The sequence below is a fragment of the Danio rerio genome, chromosome 8 (genome assembly GCF_049306965.1).
Source record: "Danio rerio strain Tuebingen ecotype United States chromosome 8, GRCz12tu, whole genome shotgun sequence".
In the NCBI taxonomy this organism is placed as follows: Eukaryota; Metazoa; Chordata; class Actinopteri; order Cypriniformes; family Danionidae; genus Danio; species Danio rerio.
Genome location: NC_133183.1, coordinates 36738365 through 36761827, shown reverse-complemented (window position 1 = coordinate 36761827; position 23463 = coordinate 36738365). Strand labels below are relative to the sequence as shown.

At 34.8% G+C, this 23463-nt stretch overlaps 2 long non-coding RNA genes across 7 annotated transcripts in view; one reads left to right on the top strand and one right to left on the bottom strand.

Annotated features, from left to right (window-relative positions):
* LOC141375770 (uncharacterized) overlaps positions 1-23463 on the top strand; it is a 50798-nt gene that overhangs the window by 2984 nt on the left and 24351 nt on the right. For 2 of the 6 annotated variants that reach the window (XR_012384550.1, XR_012384552.1), the window contains 10 exons: positions 2339-2414; positions 2733-2809; positions 3113-3185; positions 3502-3556; positions 12295-12346; positions 12556-12633; positions 13936-14020; positions 18575-18609; positions 18705-18816; positions 20540-20640. This is a non-coding gene — a long non-coding RNA (uncharacterized lncRNA). Of the gene's footprint in view, positions 1-2338; positions 2415-2732; positions 2810-3112; positions 3186-3501; positions 3557-10665; positions 12347-12555; positions 12634-13935; positions 14726-18574; positions 18610-18704; positions 19020-20539; positions 20641-23463 lie in introns of those variants that run through there. The other 4 variants (XR_012384547.1, XR_012384548.1, XR_012384551.1 and 1 more) reach the window with 3 other exon arrangements.
* On the bottom strand, positions 290-1960 carry LOC141375787 (uncharacterized). Its single transcript, XR_012384600.1, has 4 exons — positions 1551-1960; positions 1263-1350; positions 1035-1164; positions 290-917 (listed from the first exon to the last, which is right to left on the bottom strand). It is a non-coding gene; the product is annotated as an uncharacterized lncRNA (long non-coding RNA).

The following is a 23463-nucleotide window of genomic DNA, read 5'->3' as shown; positions in this document are numbered from 1 at the left end:
CCTGGGATTCAAAATCAACTCAATCTGAGTGTACATGCGTGACCATCAAATGTACTCCCATTCAGAGTTAAAATCACTCTGCTTTTGGAGTTGAATTTTAACACATTTTTTGGAGTTAGATTATAACACTTTCTGGAGTTAAAATTGTATTCCTACAGAGAGTACTTTTACATTTGGGTATAATATAAACTCCTTACCAATGTTAAAATGTAACACTTTTTAGAGTTAAAGTGTACTTCAAACAAATATATATATATACGAAAATGACTGAACTGATGCAATACTCTTTACTTACTGCTTTTATTCATGCAAATCCACACATTAGATTTAGAATTTCCATCGATGTACACACTTTGAAATTAATTGTCATCACAGCATTAAATTTAACAGCAAAACATTTACAATTAATATATGTTAGCAGCTAGTGCCAACTAAAACCAATGACTTAGTAAAATTGCATGAGACAATCAACACATTACATTATATAAAATTAACTTCACAGGAATCAAAAGCAGTAAAAAAATATCTTGTCATACTCCTCAATCACAGTCAACTCTGCTGGCTTTGATGTTAGAATTTGCTCGATTTTTTGAAACGAAGAAAAAAAAGTATTTAGAAAGATAACCAAAATTAACATTTTTTTAACAAAAAAAAACTAAATCTAATAACTGTGTTTATACTATGTTTTACTTTAAAATGCATTCATTATGTAACGTTATTTTGTAATGTTTACGGTATAATTTCTATGTATATGGAAGTTTAAAAAAAACTTTGATTTTTTTGGACACTGCCCATTAAAGGTTGAATAATTTGAGATCCAGAATCACTGCTGCTCAAACTGCTTGACACAGACAATGTATCTGTCATACTTGGGGAGGAGGGCACTTTAACAGCCCCTTGCTGCAGGACAGTCAAATCTGATGAAAAAACAACAACAACAACACGTGTCAGTAAATGGTTCTGAAATGCACACTTTCACTTTGAGTCATGAGACCAACTTTCAAAATTTATAAAAATGTTCTTAAATAACCTACCATCATTAGTGTGGATGACATGTTTCTTTGGTTGTTGCAAGTTCTTGAAATACATCCTCATCCACCTCTTTGCCATGGTCATCTGTGACTTTCGATGCTGTATCCTCTGGTATCACAAACTTGTGCTGGACTACAACATAACAACAATGTATAATTTATCAAATAAATTTCAAAATGACTTATTATTATTATAATTAAAAAAAAAAACTCTGTTACACTAAAACTCACCCGCACTGAAAAAATCCAAGAAACAATCTTCTTCCAGTTTAATATATTTTTTCTTGCCTCCAAATTGCACTTTTATCAGCTTCGTGGCCTGAAATAAAAAAGATAAATGTTATTTAACAACTTATGTTAGTGTGATTGAAAATGTAATGTAAATATAGCTGAAAACAGCATACTCTCACGGTCACGACTAAATCATGATACAATCCAAAACATTTCATGAGCAATATTACACATATTAAATCTTACAGACATAAAGCTCTATTGCTGGATAAAAGATATTGACATTACCTCGTTGTGTAAGTTAGCCTATTTGAAATGTGAACAGCAGGTTTCTCCATCTGATCAAGTAGGCCTACCACCTTTTTGACAGCAGAACACATATTTTTAGAAACACAGGGGAAGAAAAGATTATTAGCTAGTGTTAGCTTGTTCAAATCCACAACATTTTTAAAAAAAAAACTGCCACATTGGAAAAGCTAACATGCTATGCTAAGTTAGCCACATGCAGTCACTAGCCTCACAGTACAAAATGAAACAGCTACAGCAAAACACACTTCTGCTACAAAACATCCAACATTTAGAAAAAGCTTTCTAAAACTTTCTAAACTTTCTAAAAATTTAACTCCAGTAAGGAGTTAAAGCACGTTTCTGAACACCAGAGAATGAACTCCAAAATACAACACAGCAAGGGGTATCCCATAACACAAAATCGTGTTAAAGTTTAAAAATAAACTCAAAAAAATTTACTCTCACACTTTTTTGCCTAACTCCTAATTTTTCAACTCCAAAAAATTTGCTGTGTAGTAGTAGTAGTAGTAGTAGTTGTAGTAGTTGTTGTTGTAGTAGTAGTGCATTTAATTGTAATTATTTTCTTAATCAAAATCTAGAAATGAAATAGAGTGTGTGTCCTAATTGGTGAACATATGCACTAGTGTAACATTGTGGGGACCAGAGGCATGTTAGAGAAGCTGTGAAACACACTTAGTCCTGAATACACACACAGTACGGTCTGACATAGTGGGGACCGGAACCCTTGAGTACTGCTGTCTAACTAATATAAATTTTTTTATATTCAGCTTATATTGAAGGATGACCATATGACAGAGGAAGAGAACTGCTCTGCTCCAGTACGAGACTCACAACTCTGATGAGGTGTGTTTATTATGGTTGTTGTTGTTATTATTATTAGTAATAGTAGTAGTAGTAGTAGTAGTAGCAGTAGTTGTTGTTGTAGTAGTAGTGCATTTAATTGTAATTATTTAACTTAATCAAAATATAGAAATGAAACAGAGTGTGTGTCCTAATTGGTGAACGTATGCACTAGTGTAACATTGTGGGGACCAGAGGCATGTTAGAGAAGCTGTGAAACACACTTAGTCCTGAATACACACACAGTACGGTCTGACATTGTGGGGACCGGAACCCTTGAGTACTGCTGTCTAACTAATATATATATATTTTTATATTCAGGTTTGCTGAAGTATGACCGTATGACAGAAGGAGAGAACAGCTCTGCTCCAGTACGAGACCCACAACCCTCTGATGAGGTGTGTTTATTAATATTGTTGTTGTTGTTGTTATTATTATTATTATTATTACTAGTTGTTGTAGTAGTAGTGCATTTAATTGTAATTATTTAACTTAATCAAAATATAGAAATGAAACAGAGTGTGTGTCCTAATGTATGAACATATGCACTAGTGTAACATTGTGGGGACCAGAGGCATGTTAGAGAAGCTGTGAAACACACTTAGTCCTGAATACACACAGTAATGTCTGACGTAGTGGGGACCGGGACCCTTGAGTACTACTGTCTAACTAAAATATATATATTTTATTTTTTTTTTCAGCTTTTATTGAAGGATGACCATATGACAGAGGAAGAGAACTGCTCTGCTCCAGTAGGAGAACCACAACTCTGAGGTGTGTTTATAATAATAATAATAACAATTATTTTTAATATTATTATTATTATTATTAGTTGTAGTAGTGATAGTAGTTGTTGTTGTAGTAGTGGTGTATTTAATTGTAACTATTTAACTTAATCAAAATATAGAAATGAAACAGAGTGTGTGTCCTAATTGGTGAACATATGCACTGACATTGTGGGGACCAGAGGCATGTTAGAGAAGCTGTGAAACACACTTAGTCCTCAATACACACACAGTAAGGTCTGACATAGTGGGGACCGCGACCCTTGAGTACTGCTGTCTAACTAATATATATTTTTTATATTCAGCTTTTATTGAAGGATGACCATATGACAGAGGAAGAGAACTGCTCTGCTCCAGCACGTAACTCACAACTCTGTTATTGCATATCAGATTCAACGAACCGTTTACTACGGATTTCATGTAATTTTGATAACTGTGCATTAATCAGATGTCATCAAGCTGCTGTGCCGTCAGCCAATCGTTATATTGCTAATAATGATTTTGAGGATCGATAGATCTGTCACAACACACAGTCACAACACCTCTCAGATCAGTTTAATCTGATTCGCAAACTTTTTTAAAGAACCAAATTAGCCTAAGATGAGTTATCAAGATTAAAAGATCCAGGATCTGTAATATATTCTTAGATTATTTTAGCGAGGTCCGAAGAACAGACCCCTGGACCCTTGAGTACTACTGTCTAAATTATATTTTTCAAAATAAAAATTATAAATTATATATAAAAATATATAAAATATTTTTTTATAAAATATTTATAAAATTATATATAAAATATATATTTTTAATTATATACAGTTGAAGTCAGAATTATTAGCCCCCTTGTTTATTTCTTGTACTAAATTTCTGTTTAATGGAAAGCAGATTTTTTAAACACATTTCTAATCATAACAGTGTTAATAACTCATCTCTAATAACTGATTTATTTTCTCTTTGCCATGATGACAGTAAAAATTATTTGACTAGATATTTTTCAAGACACTTCTATACAGCTTAGTGACATTTAAAGGCTTCACTAAGTTAATTAGGGTAACTAGGCAAGTTATTGGAGGGATAATAATATTGACCTTAAAATGGTTCATAAAAAATTAAAACTGCTTTTATTCTAGCTGAAATAAAACAAATAAGACTTTCTCCAGAAGAAAAAAATATTATCAGACATACTATGAAAAAATTCCCTGCTCTGTTACACATCATTTGGGAAATATTTGTAAAAAAGTTTTAAAAAGGTGGGCTGACTTCAACTGTATATACTTTTATTGCGACTTCCTGATGCCTCCTATAAGTCGCTCGAGAGGCAGTGAGGGTCCTTTATATTTGTGACGCGCTGGTGGCTTTAGACAGAGACACTGAGCCCAAGATGTTATATGGAAAACTTTATGTAACTTGAAGCATGAAAAAAACAATACAGCAATTTGTGTCTTTGAATACCTGTTTTGTATGGTGCCGATTATTGCGTTAGTGTGATGATTGTTGCGTGTGCCGTTGTGATACAGTTTTGCGTTGCATGGTTTGCGCTGCTGTTTGCGCTGCTGTTTGCGGTCAACAAAAAACCACCTGTGTGATTGTGCACGCGCTTTATATGTTCGAGCAGGTGTCAGTTATGCCCACGTGACCAAAACATAAAACGTCACTGTGAAACCCAAACCAATCAGTATACAAATAAACATTATAATTAAATGAAAAGTAATATGGCTCCTATACACCAGCCCCTAATTATTAGATCACCACATAATAATTATCCAAAATTACAGATAGGAGACATAAATCAAACACACAAAAGTTCAACTGTAAAGTCCAACAGTAAAATGTCCATACTTTTCTTCTTTGTGTCCTAATGGCAAAATCCACAAAAAAAAAAACAAAAAAAAATAATCCACAAAAGGAATTATCAAAAAAAAGAAAAGAATTTAACTGTAGTTCATATTTAATCAAACTCAGCCTCCTGCAGCAAGCAGACCTTGGTAATAGGTCTTTCCAAACAGCTGGTTTTTGTTTTAATCCGTACTTGACGGACAAATCCTCCTCGGTCTGGGAAGGTTTGGATCACTCGACCTGTTGGCCAAGAATTTCTAGGAGCTGTGCTGTCCATAATGATCACAAGATCTCCCACAACGAGGTTCCTCTTAACTCCAATCCATCTCTGACGCTCCTGTAGCTGAGGTAAGTATTCCTTAACCCATCTCTTCCAGAATAGATCGGACATGTATTGTACCTGTTTCCACCTCCTAAGTGCATACATGTCTGTCGGTTGGAACAACCCTGGGGGTAATGATGGTGAAGTCTTTAACTGCAACAAGTGGTTTGGAGTTAGTGCTTCCAGGTCATTTGGATCCATGGAAGCCTTGGTGATTGGACGGCTGTTGATGATGGCTTCAATCTCACAGAGCACTGTGTGAAGACCTTCTTCATCCAGGTTTTGCACCTTAAACATTGATTTAAGGACTTTACGCACTGATCTTATTAACCTCTCCCATGATCCTCCATGATGAGAGCCAGCCGGTGGGTTAAAACTCCATCTGATTCCCTTCTGCAGCAAAAGATCATTGATCTGCCCCTGGTTCCACTGTTTAATAGCAGCTTTCAACTCACGTTCTGCACCTACAAAATTAGTTCCGTTATCTGAACGGATCTCTCGCACCTGTCCCCTTCTGGAAATGAAACGCCTGAGTGCATTAATGAATGAGTCCGTATCCAGAGATGGAGCAACCTCAAGGTGTACAGCTCTAATGGCAAGACAGGTAAATATAACCCCATACCGCTTTACCATGCTCCTTCGGCTCTTAACCTCAAAAGGTCCAAAATAGTCCACTCCCACTCGAGTAAATGGTGGTTCATCTGGGACTATTCTTTCGTGTGGCAAGTCTGCCATTTGCTGGTAAACTGGCAGAGCATTTAGAGGCGACAGACGATGCATTTGGACAGTACTTTCCTTATGGCTACACTGACACCAGTTATCCAGTACTTCTCCCTCAATTTGGACAGCATATGGTTCCGTCCACCATGCCCCACTTCCTGATGGATATGTCTCAGCAAGAGTTCTGAAATGTGAAGATCTTTTGTTAATATTATAGGGTGTTTAACTTCCACAGGCATAGCCAACCTACAGAGACGACCACCAACTCTCAGGATTCCATCTTGCAGCTGTGGACAGAGTTTATGGAGGTGACTGGATATTTTAACATGTTGCCCTTTCTCCAGACTGGCTAGCTCTTCAGGAAATCTCTGTCCCTGACAGAATTTAATGATGGCAAGCTCAGCCCGGTCCAAGTCCTCCACTGTAAGTTTACTGCTTGTCCTTTTAAAATAATCAATCTCCTCTGCCACGGAGGAGCTCTGCTGTGCATTGTTGTCAGACTGTACAACGGTCTGATGAAAGTGCCTTGTTTCCTTTAAACAAGACATGAGCCAGTCCTTGATCCTCAAGAACCATGCTACGGATTTCTTAAGGCGTGTCCAGGAAGAAAAATACTTGATCAGGTAAGTGACTGAATCTTCTTTGAGTTGTGTAACGTTTGTTGCAGCAACATTTTTGACCTCGGGGTCTTCAGGTGAAAGGTAGTTGACGTCCTTGTTTACAGGCCACTCACTCTCCGGATGTAAAAGAAAGTGAGGCCCTGACACCCATGTAGTGTTTTGAATAAACACATCCACCTTAACACCTCTAGATGCCATATCAGCTGGATTGCTTGCAGTGTCCACATACCTCCACTGCTCAGGACTGGAAACTTTCAGGATTTGAGAGACCCGATTAGAAACGAAAACTTTGAATCGTGAGGTTTCATTTCGGATGTATTTGAGCACAGATGTACTGTCTGTCCAAAACACAGAATCCAAAAGATCCATATGCATCTCTTTCCTCCAAAGAATGTCCATGCGACTGGCCATGGTAGCAGCAATAAGCTCCATTCTAGGGATGGTTACGGATTTTAACGGAGCCACTCTTGCCTTCCCCATGATGAAAGCACTGTGCATTACTGAATGCTGGTTCTTCAGCAACAGGTAAGACACTGTTCCATACCCATCCTGACTGGCATCACTGAAATGGTGTAACTGGGCTGTAACAACATCTCCAAAGCATGATGGTTTCACACATCGGTCCACCTTAAACACATCCAACAAATGCAGCTGCTGCAGCCATTTCAGCCAATCCTTTGACACGGACTCCGGCACAGTGTCATCCCAGCCAATTTCTCTCCTGCACAAATCTCTCAGAATTTTCTTTGCTGTTAAAATGACAGGGCTTAGCATTCCCAGAGGGTCATAAATTGAACTGATAGTAGAGAGAATTCCTCTTCTGGTGAGTGGTCTATCCTTTAGTACAATCTTGAACTTAAAACAGTCTGATTTTATGCACCATTCCAAACCCAGCACTCTCTCCACAGGTAATGAATCCAACTCCATGTTTAACCCTTCCATGCCTCTTGCTCTGTGACTTTCAGGGATAGCTTCCAATACACCAGGCCTGTTGGTTATCCATTTTGTGAGGGAAAACCCACCCCTGGCACACAGAGAAACCAGCTCCTGGTAAAGTGACACTGCTTCCTTCTCTGTAACAACTGACACAAGGCAGTCATCTACATAAAAAGAGTTCAATAATTTGTCTACTGCATTCTCACTGTAGTGACATCCATAATCCTCTGCACACCTTCTGAGGGCATAATTGGCACAACTAGGTGATGATGCTGCCCCAAACAAATGCACCTTCATACGGTATTCAACAGGTTGTTGTTCCACATCTCCATTAGGCCACCAAAGAAACCTAAGCAGGTCTGAGTAATCCGAAGAGACCCGTACCTGGTAAAACATGGATTCAACATCAGCCATGATTACTACTGGTTCCTTTCTAAAACGAGTCATGACTCCTATCAAAGAACTCGTAAGATCTGGGCCCTGTAAGAGCTGAGCATTCAACGATGTTCCTTGATAACTCGCTGCACAGTCAAACACAACTCTCATCTTTCCCTTGGTGGGATGAAACACTCCATGGTGTGGTATATACCATACCTTTCCAGCACTGCGGTCTAGTTCCTCTACAGGCACCTTCTCAGCATAATCTTTAAGAAGCAGATCATTCATAAAGTTGTTATATTCAGCATGAAATAATGAATCTTTCTGAAACCTCCTTTTCAGATGATGCAAACGCTGTTCGACAATGTTCTTGTTTTTTGGCATGCTGACGTCAATGCTCCTTAATGGTAATGCAATTTGGTAGTGCCCATTCACATGTTTTACTGAATTACTCACTAGTTCTAGGAATTTTTGATCTTCTCTTGACATACCAGCATAATCATCGAGACTGTTTTCAGGGAAGTCAGTTTTAAACTGTTGGTGCCAAATCTCATCCAGATTTACAGCTGACACTCTATTAACCATTACCAGGGGCTGTTTCCAGTTAACCCTTTCTCCACTGTCTCCCATCAGTGGTCCATTAACAGTCCAGCCCAACATGGTTCTAATGGCATATGGTCCATCATTTACACTGCATACCACTTGTAATGGTTCCAGTGCTTTAGGGACATTGGTTCCTATCAGGAGTTCTATTTCGGAATTATTAGTTGGAATATTTCCTCGGTGCACTGGCATGGACTCTTGTGTATAAACTTTTGGCAGCTCAAGAAAACGATCTCCTTCCAGAGCTGCAACCTCCAAACCAGATATAATGTTGCTACTCACAACCTTCTCCTGCCCCATGGTTCGTAGAAGAATACGCCCCTTCCTTCCTGTAAGGTGAAGCTTGTGCATCAAGTTCTCTGTACAAAACACTGCAGTGCTCCCTTGGTCCAAAAATGCATAGGTATTAATAATTTTGCTTCCTTTATTAGATTTTACCTGAACCGGTACTATGGGTAGCTTGCAGTCCTCATCTCCAGCCCCTGTAAGACCACTTGACACCAGCATGTTGTCAACAGGCACCACTTTGATTTTATCAACAGCACGTTTACGTTCACATTGCAATCTCTCAATTTTATTCAGCAAGGCCTTTTGAGTGAGTTTGCTTTCCCTTTTCTTTCCCATCTCTTCAACCGAGCACGGGGTACCACCAGTTTGACTCATAGTGACTCTTTTGATTCAGTGTTCAGTGAATCACAACATCCAAACACAATGCAACGTTTGAACACGCTCAAACGATTCGATTCAATTCAACAGCAGTTCATTTTCCTTCCAAACAACATCACGGCATCACACAAACAAGCCGCAAAGTGCAGACTTCCTACAGACACCAAAGTAAGTCGCGCGACCTCGCGCATCCGATTTGCATTCCAAACAACTTTAACATGCACCAATGCCAACCAGATTCCTCATCCACACATATATCCACAGATAAACTTATCTGTCCTATGTAAACGAACACATGACGTGGCCCATTTGGTTTGCAATCGCATCACTTACTTGGCGTCTTCCTGATTCGTCTGTGCGCTGATTTTGCGAGCGATGATTTTCCTGATAAGATGCCGTTTTTTGTTGACAAAATATTGCGACTTCCTGATGCCTCCTATAAGTCGCTCGAGAGGCAGTGAGGGTCCTTTATATTTGTGACGCGCTGGTGGCTTTAGACAGAGACACTGAGCCCAAGATGTTATATGGAAAACTTTATGTAAACTTGAAGCATGAAAAAACAATACAGCAATTTGTGTCTTTGAATACCTGTTTTGTATGGCGCCGATTATTGCGTTGGTGTGATGATTGTTGCGTGTGCCGTTGTGATACAGTTTTGCGTTGCTTGGTTTGCGCTGCTGTTTGCGGTCAACAAAAAATACGGCTACCCCACTCTCCTTCTCTCCTCCACCTGTGTGATTGTGCACGCGCTTTATATGTTCGAGCAGGTGTCAGTTATGCCCACGTGACCAAAACATAAAACGTCACTGTGAAACCCAAACCAATCAGTATACAAATAAACATTATAATTAAATGAAAAGTAATATGGCTCCTATAACTTTCATATATATATATATATATATATATATATATATATATATATATATATATATATATATATATATACAGTTGAAGTCAGAATTATTAGACCCCTTGGAATTTTTCTCTTCTTTTTTAAATATTTCCTAAACGATGTTTAACAGAGCAAGGAAATTTTCACAGTGTGTCTGATAATATTTTTTTCTTCTGGACACCGTTTAAGGGACAAAATTATTAGCCTCTTTAAGCTATATTTTTTCTCGATAATCTACAGAACAAACCATCATTATACAATAACTTGACTAATTACCCTAACCTGTCTAGTTAACCTAATTACCCTAGTGAAGCCTTTAAATTTCACTTTAAGCTGTATAGAAGTGTCTTAAAGAATATCTAGTCTAATATTATTTACTGTCGTCATGGCAAAGAGAAAATAAGTCCATTATTAGAAATGATTATTAGAAATAGTTATTAAAACTATTATGTTTAGAAATGTGTTGAAAAAAATCTTCTCTCCGTTAAACAGAAATTGGGGAAATAATAAACAAGCTGTCTAATAATTCAGGGGGGCTAATAATTCTGACTTCAACTGTATATAAAGAGTTTCATTGCAGAACGAGATATATCCATTTAAAAAAATGTTGGTAATTTTGACATTATTTTTCAGGACATCAACTGTCAAGTTCATTCACAATTTTTGTACATTAAACTATAACTTGAGCTCAGTGAAGGCCAGGAACACAATATTTTCAAATCCAGGATATTTTTTATTTAATTTTATGTCTATAATTAAGTAAAAAAAAACATGCCAAAATGCTACATATTAATCCAACCCACATTGTCAAACATGGAATAATATATGCAAAGATTGATTAATAATAATAAGATTCTAAGTTAGATTTGGCCAGAATGTACACAACATAACATAACATACTGTAACTTTATTATTTTTTTTTTTTGCAAAACGCTACATCCACCTGAGGCTATATTATACTACATTAATACCATTACCAAAAGCTAGTGAATCAATGTTTTGTTTGATAAGTAAGATTAAGTTAGTTAGATAAATGACCTTTAGCTTGGTACAGAAAGAGTGGGGGGCGGCTCCTTCCACACCGCTGCAGAAAACCAAACCTGTATGATTAGAGCGGGCGGAGCTGAGTCCGTGACACAAACTTGCCTCGCTATGTCATATTTAATGAATTATTTCACTGTAATAATAATAATAGCTTATTTATTTGGTTGTGAAAAAGCTAAACCGTTTTCTCCATAACAACATGTGCCCTTTAAGTTCCTTTGTAATAAATCAACAACAACAAGAATTAATTTTAAATAATAGCTGCAACCACATAAATAAATCTTCAGATAGGCTACTCAGCTACATTTAAGAAATTATTTAAAAAATAAACTTATAAAGAACACTTGCAGACAGGTATCTTGTGATGGGGAGTAGGAAAAAAGGCGCTCCTAGGCCTTCTCTTGACATCAGCGGAGACTCGTTCCCTGCTGCATTTGTGTATTGTTGACGCAGAAGTATCTTATTCTGGTCCACTTTTGTGGCCTTTTTATAATTTTTTGTGAAGTTGAAGACTTCATCTTCTATCGCTAAATCAATGAGCAAACTCTGAGCACTTCACCGGCGATGACTCTCTTCCCAGGGGATGCTGAGCTCGCGCCGCATCCTGAACGCTCTCTAACTGTTATATCGCACTTTGTAAAGAAACTGGTCTGACGCATATTGCGTTTTGTGAAAAAAAATACGTTTTGTACTTGGCCTAAAATGTGCATTCTTAAATGTTATTAATGGCAGCAATTGACACATAGATTAAGGTACATCTGAACAGTGATTTCCAATAATAAAATCCAAATGTCAAAAAATGCCGTTTATCGCATTTTGCAACCAAACTCTTCATATGTATGTGTGTGTTATGACTGTATGACTGCAGAAGAGAACTGCTCTGTTCCCACAACTCAGTTTTTCTGGGACTTGAAAACAGACGCTCAGCAGATTTTAAAGGGGGGAATCTTGATCAAATCGTGGGTTTACACACAAACATGTAATACAGTGCCAGATTTTCTGGATGTTATATACACATTTGTATTTGCAAACATATACCATATTGTTTTAAATGATGTATTTTTGTGTGGGTTTTTACATTCAGAGAAAGTTACAGTGGATCGTGATTTTGGAGGAGGTGAAGTCCAATCTAAAAGGTAAAAATATTATTTATTTTTCTAATCAGATTTTTTCTTTTTTCAGAATGTTTATTTTTATCATGATATGTATGTGCTATGTTTGAAAACTATTTTTAAGCTACCATCACACGCTTTTACCCATTAAAAAGAACAACACAAAATCAAATAAATATTTTGGTAAGCTTTATGCAGAGAAGTCAACTCTCAGACTTGATTTTTACTTTCAGAGTCCCCTCAAGTATCATCACCATGGTACAGTGTCTGTGAAGATAGTGATGCAGACCCAGCATTCACAAAAAAGAGAGGTATGATCATTAAAGTTAATTTGTGACTGACTTGTTTTATTGTACAAGTCCAAATGCACAAGCTCATTTACATAACATGTAGGGTAAAACAGGACAGAAGCACATTACTTCCATGATGATTTCAGTACAGTTGCACTTGATGTCTCATTTCATGTTAGTTAAACAATATTGCTAAATACTTTGGAAAAATATACTAATTGCATATCTGGTTACACTTTATTTTGATAATTTACTTTACTACTACTACTACTACTAACTACAAGTAACTGCAACTACTTGTCAACTAACAGCCATTAGACTGTCTGTTAGAATCAACACTGCTAATGCTCTACTAAATTTATATAAGAATTAGTCATATTGTACTAATTTTGAGCGTAACCTAACAGTCTGCTGTACTATTTACTGAGACCAATGAGAGTTGGTTTTATTGAGGTAACCTTAACTGTCAGCTAATACTCTACACTCTAAAATGAATAAAAATAAGTAATAATAATTAAATTAGCAGTTTTTCATAATTTGTTTTTATGAAATCTGTTTGTTTCTGCTTTTGAATTGCATTATGGGATCTTGATCTTTCTTCCAACAACTTTTAATCTTAAAAAGTAAAAAAAAGTGACTTTTTGTTTGGGTTGTTGTTGTATATTATGCTACAGAAACCTTGTAATAAACTGCCGGTACATTTTCTGTTATTCTAAAGACTTATTTATCTCTATATATTATTTCTTATACATTATATTATTTCAAACTACTAAAATGTCAGTAAAAGTCACTTTGTTAAACTGTAGAGTTGAATTTTCAACATCAAAAGTGCACAGAGCAGAGATCAACATCCCATAATGCAATTCACCACCACAAAAAAAACAAAAAAAAAAACACTTGTAAATCACAAAATACAGGAACTGGTAATGAACAGATATCTGTTACAGTGTAGTGTTTTGAGCTAAACTTGAGCTAACAGTCTGCTAATACTCTACTGATAATCAGATGAGCGTTAGTCTTATTGAAATACTCTAATACATAATACTTTACGGTGAGATAATTAACGTAGTTGCAGAGTTACACATAGTTAGAAGAATGTCTAAACTGGACTATGGAATAAAGTGTAACCCCATTAACCAGATTTGAAGTTATTAGGAAGTATTTTTTAATCCATCTCCATCTTAAGTATTTTTAATAATAGGCAAGACATATTTTTCTAGCATTTTCTATCACAATATTAAACTAACATAACAGCACATGTTGTAAAAATGACTGAACATTTATGCAACTAAAACCACTTTTTTATATTTTAACCACCCATAGGTCCCATAAAGAGAAGATCCTGGAGCAAACAGGAAGTACATGCTGTGGTGAAAGCTGAACCATTGGCTCTAAAAACCAGAGATTGGTCAGCTTTGGATTTTTATATTAAAAACTGAATCTTGGCTCTTTAGATAAAAAATCTGAATAACACTTTTATAGTAAGTATACACTATACATCATTAGTTTAGCACTAACTCTACATTAATAGACTTTAGGAAGCAGTTTATAAATACAGCTTCAAACGCTGTATTCTTGACTTGACTTAATTGTATTTTCATGCTTTGTTACTGATTCATTTTTCATTACTATATTATGTATTGCATTATTTACAAACTATTTGTATATAAGAGTAGTTGGTGGTTTTTAAGATAATTCAGAATGAGTTATTAAATGATTAATAAACTATTCAAATGAGCATTTATACATGTTATATTCAGGCATATAGTAATTGTAACCATGTGTGTTAGTAAATGCTATAATAACACAACTTCATGCAGTTTTGTGACCTAAGGACTGTTTATAGTTGATAAATCCCTTATAAATGTCAATTTAAGGCTCAGTATCTAATGAACAGTAAATCTTTGCAATCTTATTTAAAAAATTCTGTAAAGTTTAAACATTGCAAAATAAAAAATACAACATCATTTCAAAACAACAATTAACAATATGACAAGATTCATTTCAGTGTTTCTGTGATGTTTGCACTGTACAGTAATTTTATATTTTGATAAGATTGCAAAGATTTATTTTTCATTAGATAGTTTCATTTGTGTATCTTGAAATTAATGGGAAAAAAAAAAATATATATATATCTTCTTTGGCCTTAGTCCCGTATGATTGCGGGGTCGGCTCTTTTTATAACAAGCCCTTCAGTTTTAGACTTGTCCATATGATAACGACTTTTTTACACCTTCCGGCCAGCCTGTCATATGGGCCTGTCACACTCATACACTAGGGACAATTTAGCCTTCCCAATTCACCTGTAGCATGTCTTTGGACTGTGCCTTTGCACCCGGAGGAAACCCACACGAATGCAGGGAGAACATGCAAACTTCTCACAGAAATGCCAACTGAGCCGAGGTTCAAACCAGTGACCCAGAGACCTTCTTGCTGTGAGGCGACAGCACTACCTACCGCGCCACTGCTTCACCATATATATATATATATGTATATATATATATAAAGCTATAAATCACTCCCCCTTTTAATTTATTTCTTTTTTTCTGTTTAGAATATAGCTGAGATTTTAATTTTCATTTATAAGGGATTTATAAAGCATCAATAGTCCTCACTTTAGATTAGCTCACAAAACTGCATGAAGTTGAGTTTATAAAGCATTTATTATCAGACAGAGTAACCATTACTATATGCCTGATTAATAAGATATATAAATGTTGGGTAACACTATAATAACTGCACACAATGAATTATTTATGAAACATTAGCAAATAGTTAGTTGAACGTTTGTTAAGCATTAACGCTACATTAATAGACATTAGTAAGCAGTTTATAAATTATATTTATAAATATAAATTACAAATATTATTGACTTATAAGCACAATTATAATGTGCTTAATGATTGTTTTCATACTTGGTAAATAATGCAATACTTAATTTAGTAATGAAAAATACATCATTAACAAACCAGATATTTAAAAGTAGTAGGTGTTTTTTTTTTTAGATAATTCAGAATGTGCAAGTAAATGATTAATAAACTATTCATAATAACATTGATAATTCTTATTATTCAGGCATATAATAAGTTGTTTAGTATGTTAATAAATGCTTTATGAACTCAACTTCATGCAGTTTTGTGATCTAATCTAAAGCGAGGGCTATTCATGCTTTATAAATCCATTATAAATGACAATATAAGGCTCAGTTACATTATATACAGGGAAAAAATGACTATTAATTTCTACTTATTACAAGATGCTCAAATGAAACTGTATCAAATGAAAGGTAAATCATTGCAATCTTGTCTAAATATAAAATTGCTTTACACGTAATGTATTGTTAAATTATTATATTGTTGTTTTATCAAATGATGTTGTATTTCGACACTCCTGTTATTCAGCAATGTTTAAAATTTACAGTAATTGTATTTGTTTAGGTACGATTGCAAATACTTATTGTTTATTTGATACACAGTAGGTAGTGCTGTCACCTCACAGCAAGAAGGTCGCTGGTTCGAGCCCTGGCTGGGTCAGTTGGCATTTCTGTGTAAAGTTTGCATGTTCTCCCTGTGTTGGTGTGGGTTTCCTCCAGGTGCTCCTACATGCGGTACAGGTGAATTGGGTAGCCTAAAATGGTCCGTAGTAAATGAGTGTGTATGTGTATGGATGTGCCCCAGGGATGGGTTGCAGCTGGAAGGGCATCCGCTGCATAAAAACATGCTGGATAAGTTGGTGGTTCAATCCGCTGTTGCGACCCCGAATTAATAAAGAGAGAAAACCAAAATGAAAATAAATGAATAAATGAATGATTCTGAGCCTTTAATTGTCATTTATAAGGGATTTATAAAGCATCAATATTCCTCACTTTAGATTAGATCTCAAAACTACATGAAGTTGAGTTAATAAAGCATTATTTAACATGCAGAAAAACGTATTATATGCAGGGCTCCAAACCGGTTCAAGGAACGGAAACGAAAAACAGAATCAAATGAAATTTTTCAGGAACAGAAACGAAAACCGAAAAAAAAGATCAACTTTAATCGTTCTGAACAGAAATGTTTACAGTTAAACGGTTAATAATGTTATTTTATCGTTCTCTTTATTATATTATTTTTGGCAGACAAAAAGCATTAATTTAAAGCATGTGAACAAATGCGACGGTGACGCTCGTTTTTATATAAACTATAAATGTCTGGCCGTGATGCGTATTTAGGCCTATGCCAGTCTATAAAAGATAATGTAGCTTAAAACACTTTAAAATTTTAGAGAACGTAATACAGTTTGCACAACCAATGTTTGGTCTTAATAACCTGCCCATAATTAAACGTCATGTAGCCTACTTTTTGATTACTTGACCAGCGGATTAATGGCAGCACCAGCGGATAAACGAGATCTGAGCATAATAGGTATGACCAATATGTGCATAACCAATATGCAAAGTCAAGAGAGTGCACGACTCCATAGGGTAACGTAGCCTAAACTGCGCACACTTGATTATGTAATGTGTAAAATCGTGGACGCATCTCAAAGAGCAAAGCATAACTTATTAAATGCCCATGCTTAATCGGTCATCGATAAGGTCTATCGGTTTTAAAGGGTTACCGACAATAAATCAATCGAGTAATCGTTAGCATCCCTAGTTTAATCAATGAATGTGTTAAATTTTAAATTTATATTAAAGATGAATAAGGCAAGAATATGATAATGATACTTTTTAGATTTTTACACCTACAAAAATATCTTGTGGTAGTGCACTTGTTTAATAAAAATCTTTGTAAATAGGTTATCTGTAAAAAACGCAATCAGAGCCAATGACATGTAGAAGTAGTGTTGCCTAAACGGCTATTAAATTTCTAATAAAATTAAAACCAAAGTATAAATCATTGCATTTTTCGTTTGATAAAAACATACAGAAACGAGATAAAATCATAAGGATGCTAGTTTGTAATTTATGTTAATAATAAATAAATGACATGCTTAGACTATAAGCTTAACGGCTATACGCTGCCAATAGGCCACTAATAAATATTATTTTACTTTGTACTGGATTATAATGTATATTTTACTATAAAAACTAAATATAGCATGTCTTACTGTCATTTAAAACAAGAATTTCAAAATACACATCAGAACTGTAGACCTGCAGTGTGTAAACTGTATACAGGGGGTGTTGGTCAATCAATAGCCTACAGCACATAATTGAACTAATTATGATGCTAACTGTAATTTAGCTCTTAATATAGGCCTACGATATATTTTCTGGTGTTTAATTTTGCATGAGCAAATAGCAGTATAGCCTAAAGTAAATTTTTTAAAAAGATTTTACTAATATTAATAATAATGGATATAATAAATTTAAATAATAATTGCACTGTGCAGTGTACTAAATATTTGTATTAGGCTACATGACTGAAAAACTATTTCATAACAATTTTCATAATTTTTACTGCTATTTCATATTATACAACATCTAAATGTAGGGCCGGGCCTGCGCTCGATACCAAGGAGTGGGGCTGTGTGTAGAGTGAACCGATTGGATTTTCTTTTTTTTTTTCTTTTTTTTTTAGCCCTGATTATATGCCTGAATAGTAAATGTATAAATGTTCATTTATATAGTTTTTTAATCATTTATTTACTCATTCTTAATGATCTTAAAAAACACCAATTATTCTTAGACAGTTTGTAAATAATGCAATACTTCATTTAGTTATGAAAAATGAATTATAAACAAAGTATGAAAACACAAAAATTGAGCACATTACACATGCTTATAAGTCAACAATAGAGCATCTAGCTGTGTTTATAAACTGCTTACTATTAATGTAGAGTTAATGCTTAACAAATGATGTCTATTTGGAGTTTTGGTGGCTTGGTTATATGATGAAGGTCTCTTTGCATTTGTGGGGTTCAGTTCTTTATTAATATATTTTAAAATATTTTTAATGTTTTTTTTTTCAAATAGTTAAAATACGACAGAAACAGAAATAGAACATACTGGTGGGTTTTAAGAGTTTACCCAAAAATGTACATTATATTATTAATTACTTGCCCTCATCTCACTCTAATCCCCTGAGACCTTCATTCTTCTTCAGACTCAAAGGAAGATAACTTAGATGAAGTGCAAGAACTCCTCATCCTCCATAGACAGCAAGGGATTGAAACAATTTGAAGGAGAGGAATTAATAAAAGAATCTTCATTTTGAGGTGAACTAACCGTTTAATATTATTTGCTATTGCACTTAACTAAATGTGCACGCAGACATGGAAGAGTTATGTGGAAGCTTGTTATACCCAATGAGAACTGCTTTTAGACAAGCAAGAGAGTTTCATGGATTTTGTGTTTACTGTTTTTTTTGTGTTTAAAGGTTTTGTGGAAATTATTTATAATAAATATAACATTTATTAAATCTATTCTGGACCATTTCCTGTTTGGATCTTGAGGTTCCTTCTGTATTCAAATTACATTTTTTATAAACTGACCTGCTCTTCAAATGAAAATTCTAAAGCAGTTTACTGTCAAATTACTTGATTGAGGTTTAAAATTTAATATTAGTAAGGGTGCTGATCTGATCCCCACGTTGCCTAAAAACCGGTAATGTGTGTGTAGAACTGGTCCTTACTTTGACTAAAAAACGGTAATGTGTGTGTAGAACTGGTCCTTACTTTGACTAAAAAACGGTAATGTGTGTGTAGATCTGGGGCCTCATGTATCAACGCTGCGTACGCACAAAAACTTTGCGTACGCCAGGTTTCACGCTCAGAATCGCTCACGTTTGGATTTACTAACGATGAACTGAACGTGGGAATGTGCGCAGCTTCACGGCAGCTTTCTGGCAGGCGTACGCACATTTTTTGTGCGTGTCTGTTTTATTTCCATTGGCGACTCTTAGAGGCAGTTGTGTTAAATTCCTCTCTACAAAGTGTCTGAGCCTTGCAATGGCAGCTGTATGAGACGGGTTCATATAGTAGGTATGTAACATTTCCATACCATACAGTTGACCAGCTAAACATTAAAGCGCAAATTGCAGCAGTCGCAATGTAATCTATTTACTAATCTAATCTATCAATTATTTATTATTATATGTACTGTATTATTCCACTTGTTATTCAAAATAGCAAGTTTATTTATATATTTATATCCGGCGCGTACTGTTTTAGACAATAATAATTAGTGACTGGGAACAGAAGATGAGAACAAATAAACGTTAGAAATAGGTGTTTGTAATGGCAGCATCAGACGTAGTTCTTCAAAATGTGTATTTGCTAATAATAGCACGCGCTCGGCCTGTATCTGGCTCGGAAGCGCCGGTGTCGATTTAACCCAGAACCGGGCAGAGCTCACTCCTCCGCGGTAAACAATTCGCCGTCTGATTCCATGAGATGTAACGTTATGATTGATGCACTATGTAACTGTGATTTTTTTTCTACACATACTTTTATGTGAGAAGCAATGACCATTCGAATATGGTATAAATAACATGGTAACAAGGTATATTAAACATAAATATGACGTAGAAACAATTTACTAAACTTGAATTATTAAGCATGATTGAACAAAATGTTTGAATTTAGTAATGTAAATGTGTGGTTTTATTTTTTCTAATGTTTTTTTGTGATAAACTTGTGTTCAGTTAAACTGTACATTTGAATAAATGAACTTTTATTATGAAAAGAGGTTAACTTACCCAAGTTAAATAACTTTATTTGATCAAATTGTCAAAATAGTGCACTACTAACTTATATTTTGTTAAATGGTTTGAAATGTGATAACTGTATTATGAAATTTGATAACTATATTACTATTTTCTGTTTTGGTCTTCTTTAGAGAATTTTACACTACGTCACATATATTAATACTGCTTTGCATATGTGGTATTGTATTGATATTATAAACTGTGAAGTTTAACCTTATATAATATTTTAACAGTGAATGAATGGTGGTAAGAGTCAAAGCAGAGGATTAAATCCTTTGAAAGATGCTGCTCATCATGTGAGGTTGGGGAAGGATAAAGACATGCTTACGTGGAGGTACATCAGTACCAAAGTTTTGTACATGTTTTTTCTTACTGCAGGTAGTCCCCAGTTAATGTTTCATTATAAGCATAGTGTATAAAATGTTAAGATGCAAAAAGGAGTTTAATTTAACACAAAATGATGATTTGATGACAAGACATTATAAATGTCAAAAAATAACATTTAAATAATAATAATAATAATAAAAAGAAATGTCCTAATTGAAAACCACACTTTAAAATGTTAATGTTTAATTTAAGAGTCTAAAAAATGCTAATATTAATGATTTCCATATTAGTGAAAAGTTAAAACTATTAAAGATTGTACACTATCCAGGGCCTGATTAACCAATGGTTAATAACACACATTGATGGAATAAGCCATTTACACAAATTTTGTCAGACAAGTGATGTCTGACCGACAGAGACAACATAACTAAATAGCGCCAGTGGTGTAGCTTGTAATGCACAGCAACATGTTTTGACGCGATTGATCATCAACTCGAGTTCTAATATACCGTCTGCTGAACTTATTCTTATTTTTTTTCTCCCCATTGGATATCAGATGGGAAATACATTTATTTTTAGGAAACATTTAAAAAAAAATTAAAATAATGCAAATGTTAAATAAAGTCACAAGTGCCTCGTGTGTTTTGATGATGTTTATCTTATTTCTCTAAATAGGTATTTTAAATATATAATAAAGTTATTTTCAAATGTTAGCAACATCTTAATAGAATTCATTTGTATTTATTTATTTGTGACGTTAGTCACTAGGGGTGTAACGGATCACTGTTGATCCGTGATCGATACGGATCACAACCCACGGTTCGGAATGCGCGTGACCCGTAGATTAATAACTTTTTTTGAACTTGTAGGTTAATCCAACATTTATAACAATCGCAGAGAGATCGCCTCCCGTGTCATTCAAATTGCATGAATGAAAGCATTTTGGCTTCCCTGTAAAATATAATGATGACGTTGTGGGACCTACATAAATGCTTTTGGCTATTAAGGTGTTTTTTTGTCACTGTTTGTTTAGCCTGCATTAATGCATTCATTATGGTAAGAATAAAATCACTGTTTAATGAAACAAGATGCTGGTGAAAGCAACTACATTGTGTAACCAACAGATGGCGACAAACAAACATCAAAACTATGTAATTGAATAGGTTTTCAAATATAATACACCTACAGTATAATGAAACATGAAGTTTTATGTGTGAATTGTTGAATCATTAATTGAAGATAAATATATGTTGTGCAAGATTTCTATACATTTTGCATTATCAGCAACAGTAGCAAAGATCATATTTCATATTGAATACTTTTTTTTAGCTGGTTATTTCCTGATTTTTATTTTTTATTAAAATTACAAGTTCTATTTTCTGTTTGTTAAAAGCAATGTTTTATGCAGTAACATTTTTGTATAAATGGAAAGCAAATTGTCTCCTCCCTTTTTTGCTGATCCAAAAAATGGTCCGATCCATAACTCAAAAAACGTAGAGTGATCCGAACTGCAGATTTTGGATCCGTTACACCACTATTAGTCGCCCTTTCCCAAACCCTGGTTAGCCTGTCGATTATCATTTGCCACAACTAGCGCTACTTCACCCATATTCTCCTACCTCATGGCTCTGTTGAAGAGCATTTAATAGGTTGCACATGTCTTAATAAAGGTTGCCTCCCTCTCTTTAAAAACATTTTTTTTTTAGAAACTAGGCATTTCCTCTTAGCAAATAGTCAATATCATATATTAGGGGTGTAACGATACACTCAGCTCACGATACGAAGTGTATCACGATATAGTGTTCACGATTCGATATGTATCACGATATTTGGAATAAAAATTGAAAATTTAACTGAAATGCAAATTTTACCAAGTAAACTATTTTTTATGTATTTCTTTTGTTTCAACTTGTTAAACTGAACCTTCTTTTAGAAAATATATTAAACAGGCCTGTCTCTGGAAAATAAAACAATTTAAAAACTTCTTAAAAAATATTATTGAAATGACAGAGACAAAATTAAGGAACAATTTAAGTAAAGGTGCAAAAAAATAAGCTTTCTATTCAATTGAATTTAACAGTGAGAGCTTAAGGCTTTGCTTGGTCACTTGCGTTTTTTATGTGTGCAAAAAAAAAATCTACATTTCCAGGTAATCAGCAGTTCTATAAGATAATCCTGAACTTATGTGTATCTGTCTGAGAGGTTTTTATGGATGGCTGTCTTCATGTTGGGCATGAGTGACAGGGTGGCCGTCTTATCATTACACAGGACAGTCGTGACTCTTTTTAGCAGTTTAGGCAGGTTTACTATTTCTTCGGCGTCGCTGATGTCGGCGCTATCAAGTGTATCATGTTGACGTGCATTTTTGTGTACCTCTGTACTAAAATTTAGCTTTAAAGGGTTAGCTCGTCGTAATCATAACTCTAAAATCGATATGATTGTTTAAATAATGTGTACGTTTTCGGTTTCATTTACACTGCTAAGTGCTGTTCAAACTTCCCACGCTGCTCCTGAAAGATCACTCTGTTCCACAAACTGAATGTTGTTTACTACTTTATTAGTCACAACCTGCAGGTTCTGTTCACTGAAGCAGACGCGCGCGTATGGCAAGCCGTTTTAGCATTTAAACCTTTGTTCTGACTATCCATAAATATATGTAATTCATATTTAATTAAATTCATTTAGAGATATCTCTAATTATATTTTGACTAGTCGAATTATAATTATGACTAGTCAAAATATAATTAGAGATATCTCTAAATATATTTATGGATAGTCAGATCAAAGGTTTTAAATGTTAAAACGGCTTGCCATACGCACGCGTCTATCA